Raw genomic sequence first — 13,145 nt, 5'->3', positions numbered from 1 at the left:
ACAACGTCCGCGTCTACCGAAAGATGCATGTGCATGCTTAACATGTTGTTTACCACAAATCCACGCGCGTGTGCAGAAAAGAGCAGCATGGGCGTGCTTGGCACGTCGTTTGGCAGAAATCCACGTGCGCGCTCTCCCAAAAGCAGCATGTGCATGCGTAAGGTGTGGTATGGCAGAAAACAACGCCCGAGCCTACCGAAAGATGCATGTGCATGCTTAACAAGTTGTTTACCACAAATCCATGCGCGTGTGCTGCAAAGAGCAGAATGGGCGTGCTTGGCACGACGTTTGGCAGAAATCGACGTGTGCGCTCTGCCGAAAGCAGCATGTGCCTGCTTAACTTGTGGTTTGGCAGAAAACAACGTCCGCGTCTACTAAAAGATACATGTGCATGCTTAACAAGTGGTTTACCACAAATCGATGCGCGCGTGCTGAAAAGAGCAGCATGGGCGTGCTTACCACGTGGTTTGGTAGAAATCCACATGCGCGCTCTGCCAAAAGCAGCATGTGCATGCATAACTTGTTGTTTGGCAGAAAACAACGTGCGCGTCTACGGAAAGATGCATGTGCATGCTTAACAAGTGGTTTGGAACAAATCGATGCGCGTGTGCTGAAAAGAGCAGCATGGGCGTGCTTACCACGTCGTTTGGTAGAAATCCACGTGCGCGCTCTGCCAAAAGGTGCATGTCCATGCTTAATTGTGGTTTGGCATAGAACAACATCCGCGTCTACGAAAAGATGCATGTGCATGCTTAACAAGTGGTTTGCCTCACATCGATGCGCGGGTGCTGAAATGAGCACCATGGGCGTGCTTAGCATGTGGTTTAGCAGAAATCAGCTTGGGCGCTCTGCCAAAAGCAGCATGTGCATGCTTAGCTTGTGGTCTGGCAGAAAACAACGTGCGCGTTTACCGAAAGATCCATGTGCATGCTTAACAAGTGGTTTCGCACAAATCGAAGCGCGTGTGCTGAAAAAAGCTGCATAGGCGTGCTTAGCACGTGGTTTGGTAGAAATCCACATGCGCGCTCTGCCAAAAGCAGCATGTGCATGCATAACTTGTGGTTTGGCAGAAAAAACGTGCGCCTCTACGGAAAGATGCATGTGCATGCTTAACAAGTGGTTTCGCACAAAATGGTGCGCGTGTGCTGAAAAGAGCAGCATGGGCGTGCTTAGCAGGTCGTTTGGTAGAAATCCACGTGCGCGCCCTGCCAAAAGCTGCATGTGCATGGTTAGCTTGTGGTTTGGTAGAAAACAACATCCGCGTCTACGAAAAGATGCATGTGCACGCTTAACAAGTGGTTTCGCACAAATCGATGCGCGTGTGCTGAAAAAAGCTGCATGGGCGTGCTTAGCAGGTAGTTTGGTAGAAATCCACATGCGCGCTCTGCCAAAAGCAGCATGTGCATGCATAACTTGTGGTTTGGGAGAAAACAACGTGCGCCTCTACGGAAAGATGCATGTGCATGTGTAATAAGTGGTTTCGCACAAAATGGGGCGCGTGTGCTCAAAAGAGCAGCATGGGCGTGCTTAGCAGGTAGTTTGGTAGAAATCCACATGCGCGCTCGGCCAAAAGCAGCATGTGCATGAATAACTTGTGGTTTGACAGAAAACAACGTGCGCCTCTACGGAAAGATGCATGTGCATGTTTAATAAGTGGTTTCGCACAAAATGGTGCGCGTGTGCTGAAAAGAGCAGCATGGGCGAGCTTAATACGTCGTTTGGTAGAAATCCACGTGCGCGCTCTGCCAAAAGCTGCATGTGCATGCTTAGCTTGTGGTTTGGCAGAAAACAACGCCCGCGTCTACCGAAAGATGCATGTGCATGATTAAGTTGTTTACCATAAATCCATGCGCGTGTGCTGAAAAGAGCACCATGGACGTGGTTGGCACGACTTTGGCAGAAAAACACGCGCGCGCTCTGCCAAAAGCTGCTTGTGCATGCTTATCTTGTGGTTTAGCAGAAAACAACGTCCGCGTCTACCGACAGATGCATGTGCATGCTTAATAAGTTGTTTACCACAAATCCATGCGCATGCGCTGAAAAGAGCAGCAACGGCGTGCTTAGCACTTGGTTTGGTAGAAATCCATATGCGCGCTCTGCCAAAAGCAGCATATGCATTCTTAACTTGTGGTTTGGCAGAAAACAACGTCCGCGTCTACCAAAAGATCCATTTGCATGCTTAACAAGTTGTTTACCACAAATCGATGCGCGTGCGCTGAAGAGAGCAGCATGGGCGCGCTTAGCACGTGGTTTGGTAGAAATCCACGCGCGCGCTCTGCCAAAAGCAGCATGTGCATGCTTAACTTGTGCTTTGGCAGAAAACAACGTCCGCGTCTACCGAAAGATGCATGTGCATGCTTAACAAGTCGTTTAGCACAAAGCCATGCGCGTGTGCTGAAAAGAGCAGCAAGGGCGTGCTTAGCACGTGGTTTGGTAGAAATCCACATGCGCGCTCTGCCAAAAGCAGCATATGCACGCATAACTTGTGGTTTGGCAGAAAAAACGTGCGCCTCTACGGAAAGATGCATGTGCATGCTTAACAAGTGGTTTCGCACAAAATGGTGCGCGTGTGCTGAAAAGAGCAGCATGGGCGTGCTTAGCACGTCGTTTGGTAGAAATCCACGTGCGCGCCCTGCCAAAAGCTGCATGTGTATGGTTAGCTTGTGTGTTTGGCAGAAAACAACATCCGCGTCTACGAAAAGATGCATGTGCACGCTTAACAAGTGGTTTCGCACAAATCGATGCGCGTGTGCTGAAAAAAGCTGCATGGGCGTGCTTAGCAGGTAGTTTGGTAGAAATCCACATGCGCGCTCTGCCAAAAGCAGCATGTGCATGCATAACTTGTTGTTTGGCAGAAAACAACGTGCGCGTCTACGGAAAGATGCATGTGCATGCTTAACAAGTGGTTTGGCACACATCGATGCGCGTGTGCTGAAAAGAGCAGCAAGGCCGTGCTTAGCACGTGGTTTGGTAGAAATCCACATGCGCGCTCTGCCAAAAGCAGCATATGCATTCTTAACTTGTGGTTGGGCAGAAAACAACGTCCGCGTCTACCAAAAGATCCATTTGCATGCTTAACAAGTTGTTTACCACAAATCGATGCGCGTGCGCTGAAGAGAGCAGCATAGGCGCGCTCTACACGTGGTTTGGTAGAAATCCACGCGCGCGCTCTGCCAAAAGCAGCATGTGCATGCTTAACTTGTGCTTTGGCAGAAAACAACGTCCGCGTCTACCGAAAGATGCATGTGCATGCTTAACAAGTCGTTTAGCACAAAGCCATGCGCGTGTGCTGAAAAGAGCAGCAAGGGCGTGCTTAGCACGTGGTTTGGTAGAAATCCACATGCGCGCTCTGCCAAAAGCAGCATATGCACGCATTTTTATTTTATTTATTTATTTAGTACATACTGCAGACCCTTTTCAGGGTCCAAGCAGGACAGGCATATATTCTTAAAACTCAAAAGATACAGAACACAATGAAAAGAAATATACATAAAAATAAGGAGACAAATATTGCAAACTATTAAGATGTCATAACATGGTTCCAATCGGATATTGTCCGCGGAAAAAAGGAATATTTAAAACAGTCAGTTTTCGCAAAATACGGTGTCAATGAGTGAATGTGATGATGTCGGGTATAACGTGTGGTTAGAGGGGATATGTACTGTGAAGGATCCAAAGCAAACTTATGGTTAAGTAAAGAATAAAGAAATTCAAGGCGATATTTTCCTCTTCGCGTTTCAAGTGTTTCAATATTGTTAGCCGCCATGAGGTCAGTGGGGGAGTCGGTGATTTTAAATTTGGAATAGATAAACCTAACAGCTTTTCTTTGAACCCTTTCTAATTTATCTATGTTAAGTTTAGTGAATGGGTCCCAAACAACCGAAGCATACTCGAGCTTTGGCCTGATGTAAGTGTTATACGTTAGAAGTTTTATGTGAGAAGGTGAATTTCTTAGTTTATGCCTCAGAAAACACAGCTTTTTAAATGCAGAGGAGCATATGTTATCTATATGTGAGTTCCAGGAAAGACGGCTTGTGATTGTTACACCTAGATATTTGTAGCTATTAACCTGCTTTAGTGTTGATGATCCCAGTGTATACACGTGGTTAATTGGGTTCTTTTTATGTGTTATTTGCATCGAAACTGTTTTTTCAGTGTTAAGAACCATGGAAAACTCGCTGCACCAATCAAGAACATTTCGAAGACACTGGTCAAGTTCGTTTTGATCGTTAGTACACGTAATTTGACGGAAAACGACACAATCATCAGCAAACAAGCGAATATGAGTTCCTGGAGTAACCACATTAACAATATCATTTATGTAAATCTGAAAAAGCAAAGGCCCCAAGACGCTTCCTTGGGGCACCCCAGAGGTGACTGGGAGACAACTGGAGCTGCACCCATCGACTGAAACAAATTGCACTCTATTCGTGAGGTAATCTTGAATCCACGATATTAAAATGTCTGGAAGATTAATGTTTTTTAGTTTTTGAATCAGTTTTTCGTGGTGAACTTTATCAAATGCTTTGCTGAAATCCATAAATATGGCGTCTATTTGACCATTCATATCCAGTGTTTTAGCAAAGGTGTGTACTATTGTAACTAATTGTGTTATTGTAGAATAGCCCTTTCTAAACCCATGCTGAAAGTCGCTTAATATGGAGTGTTCTTCAAGAAATTTGTTAATATGTTTAGCAATAATATGTTCGAGCATTTTACAGCATGCGGAAGTTAAAGAAATAGGACGGTAATTTTGTAGTAATGTGCAGTCACCTTTTTTAAAGATGGGAACAACTCGAGCAGTCTTCCATTCAACCGGAAGTTTTGATGACAGCAGAGATTTTTTAAACAGCACAAAAAGAAACTTCGCAATTATTTCGGCATAGCGTCGCAAAAATACATTGGGTAAATTATCAGGACCAGAAGAAGTTTTAGGTTTCAGTTCTAAAAGCAAAGCAAATACACCAGGGAGGCTAACAAAGTCAACCTCCGATACAGGAAAATTTGATGCGCTTTGTACAGTTTGTACACCTTCTTTAGAGAATACGCTGTGAAAAAAATAATTAAAATGGCGTGCAATATCAATCGGATCAGTCAAAGTATCTCCCTCCGCTGTTATTTTTGAGATATGTTTCTTGCTGTCACTCAGGAAGTTCCAAAATTTACTTGGGTCATTTTTAACAAAACTGGGTAATGTTGTGTTAAAGTAGAAGTCTTTTGACTCACGAACCGCACGTTCAAGATTATTTTTAAGCGTTTCAATCTGACTTAACTGGTGGTTTTTTTTCTTAGATCTTTTTAGTTTTCGCTTCAGTTGAATAATCTTCCGCGTCATCCAAGGTGTGCGTTTGTGAACTTTTTTGCGTTTATTCGGAACAAAGGCATTTAGACAATATTGACACATTTCGACGAATCGCTCCCACAGCTTGCAGACATCGTCATTATCATCGAAGCTCGATAAACAAGTTTCCATATGATCAATCACTGCGGCATCATCAGCCCTAGAATAATCCTTGAAACAACGTACGTGACTGGCTTTTTTGTTGTGGTAAGGGGACTTAACTAAATCTATCGATACGCTTACGAGGTGATGGTCTGAAATGCCTGTTTCGACCGATACAGTATGCATAGAATATTGACGGCTAGCAAAAACTAAGTCTAGTATAGAGGAAGATGAACCTTGTACACGAGTAGGTTGATTTACAATTTGAGCTAAATCATGAGTAAGCATGACATCAAACAGAACGTCTGCATTGCTCCCAGACTTAGCACCGCCTTGTAGGCGGTACCAGCACACATCTGGCAGATTGAAGTCACCTATTAACAGTATTTTCTTATTTTGGAAATGAGACAGGTGATGTTGTAGCTTAATAAGATAGTCGGGTGCGGCATCTGGTGGCCTGTAGCAACCATACAGGATGAAAGAATGACCCCAGCAAGAAATTTTTATGCAAAGGCATTCAAGGTCAGGAACATCATATACAAGGTCGCATTCTACAGAGTCTTTTAAGAGAATGGCTACGCCACCACCCCTTGAGGTCCTGTCCTTGCGAACAACTTTATAATGAGGAGGAAATACCAGGTCATCTGCTAAGTCCTCATGTAACCAAGTTTCCGTCAGGACTGATATGTGTGGGTCGAACTCCAGCAGTTTAAGTTCAAGCGAGTCTTTCTTGTTTGCAACGCTGCGTGCGTTAATGTTAGCTATTCTCAAGCTTTTTATACTAGATTGGCCCGTGTTACTATGGCAAGACAAGCTATCTGTCTTAGTGAAGAAAGAAGCTGAGGTAAATGAACCACTCACTTTATTGGTGAGCGGTTTCGCAACTGCGTACAACTTCGCGTCACGGGCCGACTTGCGCCGATCCCGTCGTTTTTTTGAACCCTCACTTTATCATTTTTTTCGCAGTCCCAAACGTAAGGAATATTATTGATATATAACTTATCAAACACCAAGGAAACCCTTTCTTTTTTATCTCGGTTCGGCTTCGCGCTATCCCATAGTTTCTTTCTTAGTTCACGAACGTTCTTTGAAAAGTCTTCGCCAATTGAATAATCTTTTCCCTTTAGTTTCTTTCCGTTCTTGAGTATCACAGTTTTATGCCTACTGTCTAAAAGCTTTAGGATTACAGGACGTGTTTTGTCAATTGCCGGTTTACCTAACCTATGTATCCGCTCAATAGGGATAGGGTCGAGTCCTAAAATATCATGAAAAATATCTTTGTTTACGGTTTCTTCAAGCGATTCATTTGTTTCCTCTTCAGTTTCTGGGATGCCATATATGATCAGATTTGACCTCCTACTATAATTTTCAAGATGCTCAAGCCTTGCTTCAAGCCTTTCAATCGTTGTACTCATACAACTAACCTGTTCTTGGCAGGACGTTACTCGGCTCTCAAGCCTGGACAGGGCATCTAATTTGTTCTCTATGTTCAGTAATCTGTTCTCTTTCATATCTTTTATGTCGACTGCAATATCATTAAGTTGTTGTAAAATTCGGGTCATGTCAGGGCCTGGGTTCGATTCAATGTCTCCGGCTAACAATAATAATTTCCTCAGACACAATGTGAAAACCTGTAGCAAGCAACAAAGCCGAGGGCACGGCAGCACCAACAGGAATAGGTCATTAGAACGAAAACATTTTCCATACTTTTTGCTCACCTGCACAAGGAAGACAAACGGATTAGTGCTCCGCATTCTGTCGATGCTGCCATGCCCAGTGGTTGCAAAACGAGCATGAATCCCATTTATAGCTTGAGTGCACTGTGATGCCCCCTGCAGTCCAGGTTCCTGGCAATCAGAACGTGTTGCCGAAGAATGATGATACGGATTCCAAGATTCCAATGCTGGTGGGCGTATTTCTTGATCGATGTCTTGATGCGTTGAAAGATGGACATGCGCAGAGAGGTTCAGCACGCCGATGTCCGGACAGCCAACGTTGAAACACCCAAGAAGGCCACACAGCTGCACAAGGAAGACAAACGGATTAGTGCTCCGCATTCTGTCGATGCTGCCATGCCCAGTGGTTGCAAAACGAGCATGAATCCCATTTATAGCTTGAGTGCACTGTGATGCCCCCTGCAGTCCAGGTTCCTGGCAATCAGAACGTGTTGCCGAAGAATGATGATACGGATTCCAAGATTCCAATGCTGGTGGGCGTATTTCTTGATCGATGTCTTGATGCGTTGAAAGATGGACATGCGCAGAGAGGTTCAGCACGCCGATGTCCGGACAGCCAACGTTGAAACACCCAAGAAGGCCACACAGCTGCACAAGGAAGACAAACGGATTAGTGCTCCGCATTCTGTCGATGCTGCCATGCCCAGTCATAACTTGTGGTTCGGCAGAAAACAATGTGCGCGTCTACGGAAAGATCCGTGTGCATGCTTAACAAGTGGTTTGGCACAAATCGCTGCGCGCGTGCTGAAAAGAGCAGCTTGGGCGTACTTAGCACGTGGTTTGGTAGAAGTCCACGTGCGCGCTCTGCCAAAAGCAGCATGTGCATGCTTAACTTGTTGTTTGGCAGAATACAACGTCCGCGTCTACCGAAAGATGCATGTGCATGCTTAACATGTTGTTTACCACAAATCCACGCGCGTGTGCAGAAAAGAGCAGCATGGGCGTGCTTGGCACGTCGTTTGGCAGAAATCCACGTGCGCGCTCTGCCAAAAGCAGCATGTGCATGCTTAACTTGTTGTTTGGCAGAATACAACCTCCGCGTCTACCAAAAGATGCATGTGCATGCATAACAAGTTGTTTACCACAAATCGATGCACGTGTGCTGAAAAGAGCAGCATGGGCGTGTTTAGCACATGGTTTGGTAGAAATCCACATGCCCGCTCTGCCAAAAGCAGCATGTGCATGCTTAACTTGTGGTCTGGCAGAAAACAACGTCCGCGTCTACCGAAAGATGCATGTGCATGCTTAACATGTTGTTTACCACAAATCCACGCGCGTGTGCAGAAAAGAGCAGCATGGGCGTGCTTGGCACGTCGTTTGGCAGAAATCCACGTGCGCGCTCTCCCAAAAGCAGCATGTGCATGCGTAAGGTGTGGTATGGCAGAAAACAACGCCCGAGCCTACCGAAAGATGCATGTGCATGCTTAACAAGTTGTTTACCACAAATCCATGCGCGTGTGCTGCAAAGAGCAGAATGGGCGTGCTTGGCACGACGTTTGGCAGAAATCGACGTGTGCGCTCTGCCGAAAGCAGCATGTGCCTGCTTAACTTGTGGTTTGGCAGAAAACAACGTCCGCGTCTACTAAAAGATACATGTGCATGCTTAACAAGTGGTTTACCACAAATCGATGCGCGCGTGCTGAAAAGAGCAGCATGGGCGTGCTTACCACGTGGTTTGGTAGAAATCCACATGCGCGCTCTGCCAAAAGCAGCATGTGCATGCATAACTTGTTGTTTGGCAGAAAACAACGTGCGCGTCTACGGAAAGATGCATGTGCATGCTTAACAAGTGGTTTGGAACAAATCGATGCGCGTGTGCTGAAAAGAGCAGCATGGGCGTGCTTACCACGTCGTTTGGTAGAAATCCACGTGCGCGCTCTGCCAAAAGGTGCATGTCCATGCTTAATTGTGGTTTGGCATAGAACAACATCCGCGTCTACGAAAAGATGCATGTGCATGCTTAACAAGTGGTTTGCCTCACATCGATGCGCGGGTGCTGAAATGAGCACCATGGGCGTGCTTAGCATGTGGTTTAGCAGAAATCAGCTTGGGCGCTCTGCCAAAAGCAGCATGTGCATGCTTAGCTTGTGGTCTGGCAGAAAACAACGTGCGCGTTTACCGAAAGATCCATGTGCATGCTTAACAAGTGGTTTCGCACAAATCGAAGCGCGTGTGCTGAAAAAAGCTGCATAGGCGTGCTTAGCACGTGGTTTGGTAGAAATCCACATGCGCGCTCTGCCAAAAGCAGCATGTGCATGCATAACTTGTGGTTTGGCAGAAAAAACGTGCGCCTCTACGGAAAGATGCATGTGCATGCTTAACAAGTGGTTTCGCACAAAATGGTGCGCGTGTGCTGAAAAGAGCAGCATGGGCGTGCTTAGCAGGTCGTTTGGTAGAAATCCACGTGCGCGCCCTGCCAAAAGCTGCATGTGCATGGTTAGCTTGTGGTTTGGTAGAAAACAACATCCGCGTCTACGAAAAGATGCATGTGCACGCTTAACAAGTGGTTTCGCACAAATCGATGCGCGTGTGCTGAAAAAAGCTGCATGGGCGTGCTTAGCAGGTAGTTTGGTAGAAATCCACATGCGCGCTCTGCCAAAAGCAGCATGTGCATGCATAACTTGTGGTTTGGGAGAAAACAACGTGCGCCTCTACGGAAAGATGCATGTGCATGTGTAATAAGTGGTTTCGCACAAAATGGGGCGCGTGTGCTCAAAAGAGCAGCATGGGCGTGCTTAGCAGGTAGTTTGGTAGAAATCCACATGCGCGCTCGGCCAAAAGCAGCATGTGCATGAATAACTTGTGGTTTGACAGAAAACAACGTGCGCCTCTACGGAAAGATGCATGTGCATGTTTAATAAGTGGTTTCGCACAAAATGGTGCGCGTGTGCTGAAAAGAGCAGCATGGGCGAGCTTAATACGTCGTTTGGTAGAAATCCACGTGCGCGCTCTGCCAAAAGCTGCATGTGCATGCTTAGCTTGTGGTTTGGCAGAAAACAACGCCCGCGTCTACCGAAAGATGCATGTGCATGATTAAGTTGTTTACCATAAATCCATGCGCGTGTGCTGAAAAGAGCACCATGGACGTGGTTGGCACGACTTTGGCAGAAAAACACGCGCGCGCTCTGCCAAAAGCTGCTTGTGCATGCTTATCTTGTGGTTTAGCAGAAAACAACGTCCGCGTCTACCGACAGATGCATGTGCATGCTTAATAAGTTGTTTACCACAAATCCATGCGCATGCGCTGAAAAGAGCAGCAACGGCGTGCTTAGCACTTGGTTTGGTAGAAATCCATATGCGCGCTCTGCCAAAAGCAGCATATGCATTCTTAACTTGTGGTTTGGCAGAAAACAACGTCCGCGTCTACCAAAAGATCCATTTGCATGCTTAACAAGTTGTTTACCACAAATCGATGCGCGTGCGCTGAAGAGAGCAGCATGGGCGCGCTTAGCACGTGGTTTGGTAGAAATCCACGCGCGCGCTCTGCCAAAAGCAGCATGTGCATGCTTAACTTGTGCTTTGGCAGAAAACAACGTCCGCGTCTACCGAAAGATGCATGTGCATGCTTAACAAGTCGTTTAGCACAAAGCCATGCGCGTGTGCTGAAAAGAGCAGCAAGGGCGTGCTTAGCACGTGGTTTGGTAGAAATCCACATGCGCGCTCTGCCAAAAGCAGCATATGCACGCATAACTTGTGGTTTGGCAGAAAAAACGTGCGCCTCTACGGAAAGATGCATGTGCATGCTTAACAAGTGGTTTCGCACAAAATGGTGCGCGTGTGCTGAAAAGAGCAGCATGGGCGTGCTTAGCACGTCGTTTGGTAGAAATCCACGTGCGCGCCCTGCCAAAAGCTGCATGTGTATGGTTAGCTTGTGTGTTTGGCAGAAAACAACATCCGCGTCTACGAAAAGATGCATGTGCACGCTTAACAAGTGGTTTCGCACAAATCGATGCGCGTGTGCTGAAAAAAGCTGCATGGGCGTGCTTAGCAGGTAGTTTGGTAGAAATCCACATGCGCGCTCTGCCAAAAGCAGCATGTGCATGCATAACTTGTTGTTTGGCAGAAAACAACGTGCGCGTCTACGGAAAGATGCATGTGCATGCTTAACAAGTGGTTTGGCACACATCGATGCGCGTGTGCTGAAAAGAGCAGCAAGGCCGTGCTTAGCACGTGGTTTGGTAGAAATCCACATGCGCGCTCTGCCAAAAGCAGCATATGCATTCTTAACTTGTGGTTGGGCAGAAAACAACGTCCGCGTCTACCAAAAGAAACATTTGCATGCTTAACAAGTTGTTTACCACAAATCGATGCGCGTGCGCTGAAGAGAGCAGCATAGGCGCGCTCTACACGTGGTTTGGTAGAAATCCACGCGCGCGCTCTGCCAAAAGCAGCATGTGCATGCTTAACTTGTGCTTTGGCAGAAAACAACGTCCGCGTCTACCGAAAGATGCATGTGCATGCTTAACAAGTCGTTTAGCACAAAGCCATGCGCGTGTGCTGAAAAGAGCAGCAAGGGCGTGCTTAGCACGTGGTTTGGTAGAAATCCACATGCGCGCTCTGCCAAAAGCAGCATATGCACGCATAACTTGTGGTTCGGCAGAAAACAATGTGCGCGTCTACGGAAAGATCCGTGTGCATGCTTAACAAGTGGTTTGGCACAAATCGCTGCGCGCGTGCTGAAAAGAGCAGCTTGGGCGTACTTAGCACGTGGTTTGGTAGAAGTCCACGTGCGCGCTCTGCCAAAAGCAGCATGTGCATGCTTAACTTGTTGTTTGGCAGAATACAACGTCCGCGTCTACCGAAAGATGCATGTGCATGCTTAACATGTTGTTTACCACAAATCCACGCGCGTGTGCAGAAAAGAGCAGCATGGGCGTGCTTGGCACGTCGTTTGGCAGAAATCCACGTGCGCGCTCTGCCAAAAGCAGCATGTGCATGCTTAACTTGTTGTTTGGCAGAATACAACCTCCGCGTCTACCAAAAGATGCATGTGCATGCATAACAAGTTGTTTACCACAAATCGATGCACGTGTGCTGAAAAGAGCAGCATGGGCGTGTTTAGCACATGGTTTGGTAGAAATCCACATGCCCGCTCTGCCAAAAGCAGCATGTGCATGCTTAACTTGTGGTCTGGCAGAAAACAACGTCCGCGTCTACCGAAAGATGCATGTGCATGCTTAACATGTTGTTTACCACAAATCCACGCGCGTGTGCAGAAAAGAGCAGCATGGGCGTGCTTGGCACGTCGTTTGGCAGAAATCCACGTGCGCGCTCTCCCAAAAGCAGCATGTGCATGCGTAAGGTGTGGTATGGCAGAAAACAACGCCCGAGCCTACCGAAAGATGCATGTGCATGCTTAACAAGTTGTTTACCACAAATCCATGCGCGTGTGCTGCAAAGAGCAGAATGGGCGTGCTTGGCACGACGTTTGGCAGAAATCGACGTGTGCGCTCTGCCGAAAGCAGCATGTGCCTGCTTAACTTGTGGTTTGGCAGAAAACAACGTCCGCGTCTACTAAAAGATACATGTGCATGCTTAACAAGTGGTTTACCACAAATCGATGCGCGCGTGCTGAAAAGAGCAGCATGGGCGTGCTTACCACGTGGTTTGGTAGAAATCCACATGCGCGCTCTGCCAAAAGCAGCATGTGCATGCATAACTTGTTGTTTGGCAGAAAACAACGTGCGCGTCTACGGAAAGATGCATGTGCATGCTTAACAAGTGGTTTGGAACAAATCGATGCGCGTGTGCTGAAAAGAGCAGCATGGGCGTGCTTACCACGTCGTTTGGTAGAAATCCACGTGCGCGCTCTGCCAAAAGGTGCATGTCCATGCTTAATTGTGGTTTGGCATAGAACAACATCCGCGTCTACGAAAAGATGCATGTGCATGCTTAACAAGTGGTTTGCCTCACATCGATGCGCGTGTGCTGAAAAGAGCACCATGGGCGTGCTTAGCATGTGGTTT

Source organism: Dermacentor variabilis, unplaced genomic scaffold (assembly GCF_050947875.1).
Source record: "Dermacentor variabilis isolate Ectoservices unplaced genomic scaffold, ASM5094787v1 scaffold_19, whole genome shotgun sequence".
Classification (NCBI taxonomy): domain Eukaryota; kingdom Metazoa; phylum Arthropoda; class Arachnida; order Ixodida; family Ixodidae; genus Dermacentor; species Dermacentor variabilis.
The sequence above is the reverse complement of the archived record's forward strand: the minus strand, read 5'-3'. Positions refer to the sequence as shown.